Source organism: Octodon degus, unplaced genomic scaffold (assembly GCF_000260255.1).
Source record: "Octodon degus isolate 3935 unplaced genomic scaffold, OctDeg1.0 scaffold00019, whole genome shotgun sequence".
NCBI lineage: Eukaryota > Metazoa > Chordata > Mammalia > Rodentia > Octodontidae > Octodon > Octodon degus.
The window spans coordinates 24750601-24758182 of NW_004524595.1; positions in this window are offsets into that span (position 1 = coordinate 24750601).

Here is a 7582-nt window from a genome sequence, read left to right on the forward strand (position 1 = left end):
TAATTTTGATTTATGCAGATGTATGCACACCTAACATATTCACAAGTATTAAATATAGCTCTAAGTAGGTCAAATTATAAGAGCGACTTCAGGAAATATTCTTCAATTTTCAGAGATGAACATGAGTAGGAGGGTAATTTTCTTAATATAGTATTGAAAAACAAGAAAGAAATATTTTGTTCTTAATTTAGACTTTGGGCTGACGATACAGCTCAGCCTGCCTGGCAAGTGTAAAGTCCTGAGTTTGATTCCTGGTTAAAAAAAAAAAGAAAGAAAAGGAAAACTTAATCTAGACTTTAACATTTTCTCACTGTATTTGTTTGATTGGACTTTTTTTTGATATCCCAAATGAGTACTTTAAAAGTTTAATGTACACACGTGTTCAAAAGGTTCTATATTTTTGAGTGGGGCTGGGTAGATAGCTTAGTTGAATAAGCACTTGCCTGGCAAGCACAAGGGCCTAAGTTCAATACGTGGTTCTGCCAAAAAAAAAAAAAAAAAACAAGTTTTCTTTTTAACAAATATATGTTGAATATAATTACAGACTTCCTTGTGTGTGGTCTATGTAATATGTTTTTTTTAACTACATACCGATTTTATTAATTGCAATAAGTTTTACTTAATATTCACAAAGTTGGGCTCTTCAGAAAATGAATATGATTTAAAGTTTCCATTTTAGTGCTTACCGATACGAAATGGGATATTTATATTGTCTCCCCCTCAAATTTGTTAAATATACAATAACATTCTACTCTAGATTACAACTTTTTTTTATAGAAATGAGAGGGTTAGTAGGACAAAGAAAGTGTTACCTTAGAAGGGTAAAAAGTGATTTAAGTATGTTATTTGAAATTCTGAAAAATAAAAATTTTTCAGAACTAATTTATTTAACTTTTGTAGTCACATTTTGCAGGGAAAATAAATTAATATAGGGCACATTATTAGTAGGATTATTTTGTAATATTCACCTACTAAGAATCAAATGCAAAAAGAGTTCAGGAAGGCTGTCTACTCACTAGTGACCCAAAGAATGCAGCTGAAGCCCTAGGACCCATGGCACTGTCCTCCAGAGGTCCACTGGAGGCCTAGAACGCCTGACCAAGAGGTCTCATATATAAGTCTGACCAAGGATCTGTACTGGGAAGGCCCAAAGGCCAGCTGTGGAACCTGGAAAGTTTTCACCAGTGGGATGAAGGGTCTGTGTCAGCAGCCAGAGGAGACTGCACTGGATCCAGGAAGCAACGCTCATGGTAAGCAACAGAGCTCTCCCCAAAGGAACCAAAAGACCCGCAGCCATGCTCAGCAACAGCGAGGTTGTAAGCCCCTCCAGAGACGGAACAGCTGAGTTGGTATCAGGAAAGCAAGGGAGACTTGCTTCTCCAGGAGAGTTAACGGCACCACCTCTTCCTCTCCAGTTCTCTTTTTGTGCTGTTTGTAGCAGTCCTCAGGTGGGCCTCCCACACCCAGCACCATGCTGATTCAGTTCAATAGACAATAAAAATCAATAAAAGGATATATTTTATTTTAATTTTATATGCACAAACATAAATCTGTAAGTATGCATTTATAAAATTTCAGTTACCTAGAAAATATTTTTCTAACAAATATGCATTACCTATAATACCTGTAATCATGTTCTCTTGGCAATTCACGTATTAAAATATTGAGCAGGTGTTTATTTTTATATTAATGCACCCTAAAAGTGTACTGTCAAAAGATCAAAGACAGAATCACTTTAGTATATGAAACACAGGAGTTATATCTTCTGGCTTCAGATGGCTCTCTAAATTTTAGATATAATTTCCACATTGTATCACAGTATTATGAATGAGAAATATATGAATAAATACATAACTCTTCCCTTTAGGAATAGCTATATAAATACTTTTACTTATATTCTAGTACACAGGACATGAAATATGTGGTTGCAAGGGATATATATATATATATATATTAGCATATTATTCTTATTCTAGGATAAAATATAATTTCAGTGTGTATATACTTAATCTGTCATAAAATATGAATATTTAATTCCAAGAAATTTAGTCATTCTTGAAAAACTAACAATTGATGTCACACATACAATGTATTGATATTATAAAAATATTAAAAGTAAAAGTATTTTATAAGGGTCATGGTAAAAATGTATAATACTGCTGTACAAACATATTTGTAAACATTGTTGTCAAACTGATACTAAAGTAAAACATACAAGTATGGCTTTTGTTCTGTGAATATCCATTACGTTAAGTTGATTGAGATGGTGTTAATGATGGTTCCATAGTTCTTTATGTTTCTGGGCTGAAACCAGAACCTCACATGATATTTTTTAAAAAGGACACTAACAGCTGAGATGATTTCAATGAGCATTATTATGGAAATGGGAGAAATGATTCCGTCATGTAATTGTAGCACTTCTCATTCTAGTTAATGGAACAAGGGATGGTATTATTGTCGTCCTTCTATCTGCTTCCTTTTATTCCATGTTAATTTTCCATGACAAGCATGTAAATAATACATAAAGAGCTATGTGTCATATGAATGCTATAATACAAACACATTTATTTAAAAATCACAAAATGACAGACATAAATTTCAAACCATAATTGTCAACCTAATAAATGGAACTGAAGTTAATACTCTCTAATACTTCATATATCAAGAAAATAAATAAATAAAAGTGAGGGTTAACATGATCAGTTATCCCGGTTCTTTGAAAGTCCTCAGAGAAATAAAAACTTCTTAGTGTTATATTACATACATATGAAGTTTTTCAGTTAGAAATATAACTCATAAGGGGAATGGCAAAATGAATAATGTCCTCAAAAACATGACAGTGAACTTCACAGTTCTATTAATTCCTGCAACCTTAGAGAAAAGTCAAAAGTCAATTATAAATGATATTCACAGTTATAAGTAACTCAATAAAGACAGTTCTGTAAGAAATAAAGTAATGTGGTCCAAGTATATAGAATCTCTATTTTTCATTTTGATCCCACAATAGAATTGATGAAAGAAACACTGTATCTTGGGTGGCATGTCACCCCATTTCTCATAAAGCACCACAACGTGTCTGGGATTCTGGTACACAACATTGTATTCTCCCCTCCTGCATATAGAGGGGGCAAAGGTGGGGATGTGTGGTTTCTGAGAGTAGGGTGTGGAAGGTACTGTCACGTTTTCTATACTCTCTTGGTCTTGCATCATTTGCACTGAGGGAAACAAGCTGTCACATTATAAAGACTCCCAAGCATGCCTAAGGTGGGGGCCAAGAGAAATGAGCCTGGGAGCTCCTGGCAACACACCCGTGTGAAAAATGCTGTCTTCACCGAGAAGAAGCTTTCAGATGACTGTAAGAGCAGTCAACATCTTGAGAACAGCCTCAATTGACTGAGACATGCACATAACAAAGCTACTGCAAAATTTCAGATGCACAATGATGGTATTTTAATCTAAGTTTTGACATAATCTGTTATGTAGCGAGACACAATTGTTTCATATATTCATTACGAAGCCTTCCTTAGGTTTCACTCATCTCATCTAGATTTAAGATAAAACATGTAGTACATGGTTTTATTTGAAAATAATATCTTATATTGTTTTATAAAACTCATAAGTTCTTGATGAAATCAAGATCTTCTAAATAACTACAAATGTGAGTTACATTTTTAAGATCTATCAACCATCTCTTTATCTATATATCTCTATCTGCTAGGCATTGTGTAGGTGCTTTAGGTCTCAAAAGCATACAGAATTAAGCAATTACATTCTCTACTTGGGTAGAATAGTTATTTGTCTATTTTCATTGTGCATACAGATTCTCAGCTGAATAATGGGACACTACACCAAAATGTTGACAGGCACCTGTGTGTCTTAGTGTCCTTTGCAACACTAGAAAACAAAAATCAATAAATCTCTCATGAATTATCTTGTTCTAAGCAACTCTTTTCCTAGTGCACCTGCCTCCATCAATTATAAGCAAACTATTCCTCTTGGAAGCTGAATGAATTGACTTGTTATTGGAAGTAATTTGATATAAACTTGCTGATCTTAGAGGACTGCCTTTCAAATGCAATGAATTTTATTTAAGAGTAATTTAACATTGACCCAATTTTCAGTTAGATACTTCATAAAAGTAAACACTTAAATAAATGAGGGAAAAAAAGAACATTTGTTGGGAGATGATTTTAATGAACCAAAGATAGATTTGTTCCTGCTCTTAAGGAGTAATTAACCCAATGAAAATATATGGAGGTAGCTTCTCCTTGTTTCTATTACCTTTAGTTAGAACGTAATTCATGACAGAGAGAAAGAAATCATCATTTGTTTCAAAAATCCATGTCCATGTTGTACATATGCAAACTTACACAAAGTAAAATTTTCAAACAATGTTCAACCACTGTGCATAGAGTTGTCTCCACCACTCTGCTGCAGGGCCAGTGTGATCTTGTCCATCTCAACTAAAATGTCTGCAATGAAATGAAAATCATGCATAATGACTGGCATTTCTGCCATTCTTCACTCAGAGAGATGATAACTACTCAAAAAAGGAAGAGTATCACAGCAGAGAAAACTCAGAATGACTTTAATAATTTGCTGTAACTGGGGGAACTGGTGCTTCTGTCAAGTACCGTTTTGGTAATTATGGAAAATTGGTCTGTTTATCACAGAAAGAGCCCCTATTATTATGTTTATTTGGGTGGGGGCAGGGCAAGTAGAGCAAGGGCACAAATGCATGACTGTGAACTGCAAATTAAAATTAAAATATTTCCTTTGCCCTGCCAATTGACCTTCATAATTACAACTTTGGAATTATATGTACAATTTATGCTTTTTTTTCTTTTTGTTTTGAGTGGAACTGGGTATTGAGCTCAGGCACATGCACTTGCCAGAGAAGTGCTTATCCCACTGAGCCATCTCCCCTGCACCAATTTATGCTTTCAATGACTAAAAGTTGGAAAAATGTAGACAATCACTAATGCTACTTATTTTGTGTGTGTATGCAGAGTTCGACAAATAGTTCTGCAAGACTTAGACAAATATTAAAAGATATATTCGGATGACACATACAGGGAAATATTGTATATATGTTATGAAAAACACTTTTATTGTGTTGGTTTCCAAAAGATAATTAATAATGTTTCTATAATTATTGTAAATCTTAGATTAATGATGAATTTTTATAAAATTTGATCTGTTATGGTAATTGTAGAGTTTATTATAAAATTCCTTGAGTACTGCTAAATTCATAGAAATAAAGCAGAATTGTTTATAAAAGTCTTAAATGAACTAAAATTTGTTGGGGGGCCGGGGAGATGGCTCAGTAGAATAAGTGCTTGCCTGACAAGCGCAAGGGACTGAGTTCAATCTTCAGTTCAACCAAAAATAAATAAATAAATAAATAAATAAATAAATAAATAAAATTTGCATACTACACAATTTACAAACTCGAAGTGTATGAGTCATTGAAGTTTAGCACATTGATAGAGTTATACAAGTATGACCACAATCAAATGATGTTAATTTTGTTATCACAAAACAAAACAAAGATCCCATGAGCTATTTCCTCTCAACCCACACCCCCAACATACACACAACCACTAAATATAGACAAACACTCTGATGTTAGTTTTTAACATCATAGTTTTTCCTATTCTGAGAATTTTTTTTTCAAAATAGGCCATCCTCATGGTAACACTAATATTTTGACATATTAAAAGAAATGGAATTACAATTTGAGGGGCAGGGGAGATGGCTTAGTAGAATAAGCGCTTTCTGGCAAGCACAAGGGCCTGAGTTCAATCTCTGGTTTGGGGGGTGGGATATTAAAAACATGGAAATCCAGTGAAGTGAGCTTTCACAGAATATTTGAGTGAAACTAGAAACAAAGAGTAGAAATATACTTAGATTACTCTATTTTCTTCCCCTCTTTTTTCCTATTATGTCTTTTATTTCATCCCTAATATATTATCCTTTTAATGGAAGTGAAATCTTATGATATTTAAGCTTGTATGTATCTAATATACTTCTTTTAACATCATGTTCTCATGATACACCCATTTTCCTGCAAAGGCCTCAAATGTGTCTCACTTTCTAGCTAAAGTAGTACCCTGTTATGTGCAAATACATTTTCTTTATTCATTCATTTGTTGATGAGCATATAGGCTATTTCCAAGATTTAGCTGTTACGAATTATACTGCTATGAAAACAAATATATATACATCACTGTGATCATTTGAATTCTTTTTGGAAGATATCAAAAAGAACAGCTAGGACAAATTAAATTTTTAAACCAGATTTATGAGGAAATTTCATACTGATTTCCATGATGGTTTCTCACTTTATACTCGCACCCATACTGAAGAAAAATTACTTTCTCTTCATATCTCCACCAGCATTGGTTATTGATTGATTTTGTGATGTCATTTTAACAGGGGTGAGATAAAATACCAGTATTATTTTAATTTGCATTTCTTGAATGACCAGTGATGCTGTAACAGAATCATGGAAACCCAGAGGGTACATGCAAGCATTATTCAGCCTGATGGTGTTCAAATGTCAAAGCACAGACAACAAAGGCTTTGTTCTTCAGCATTTTTATACTTTAACAAGTTCCCAATCACCATAGCAACTACCTTTAAAGGTTTTTCACAAGAAGGTCACAAGATTTAAATTCCCTAAGGTGTTTGTTAGTCAGGCAGGATGCAGCTAGTCTTAGCTTAAACACAGGTTCTTTTATCTATTGGTTCCTCAATTTTTTTTTTCAAAATTTTATTGATAAACAAATAGCAATGAGACAGTTTCAAATCAAATTGGTAGTACAGTTTCAATAACTAACACACTGCATACATTCTTCTTAGTGGTGAATTGCTGTACAAGATGTGGACTTGAGATCCTATTTACAAACAACACTAGAACAAATCATTCCATTCATTAAGACAATGTAACTATATATCTATCCTAACCACTTTGAATACACAGATACAAAATGGACATTCATCTGTATATCCCTTTTTTTCTAATTTCCGTTATTTGAATATTATAGGTGTGTAAACTCAGCAAAATATTCTAAAAGAGTCCAGTAGACCATAATAGCACTGGGTCTTCTGTTTAACTGGCAATGTCAGAAATTATTGACCTGAGTCCCCCACACCTCCACATAACAGCACGGATTTACTTAATATATTTCGTCTTCATACTTTTCTACTGGATGGCTAAGACCAAGGTAAAGCAGGACCTATGCAACAAGAGTTGTAGCTATTGGGTCTGAGAAGGTCAGTGAAATCCACTCAAGATTTATCCTGAGATCCTGTACCTCAGATTGTAGAACATTTGTCAGTGTCAGCCATGTGGATGAGTCACGGCCATTGATTGGCCAATGTGCTCTCTGTGAAAGCCTGAGAGTGTGTTTTCTCTCCATGTGACTCTCCTTAGGCACACTCTACATCATTGATCACTTTCCTCTTTTTTCCCGTAAACTCCTTGATCAGAAAATTTGGGACACTACCGAGGTACATGACGTTACAGTACAAGTTCTCATATGTGCTGAGTCTTAATTGACCTTAGAAGGGTAGGGCC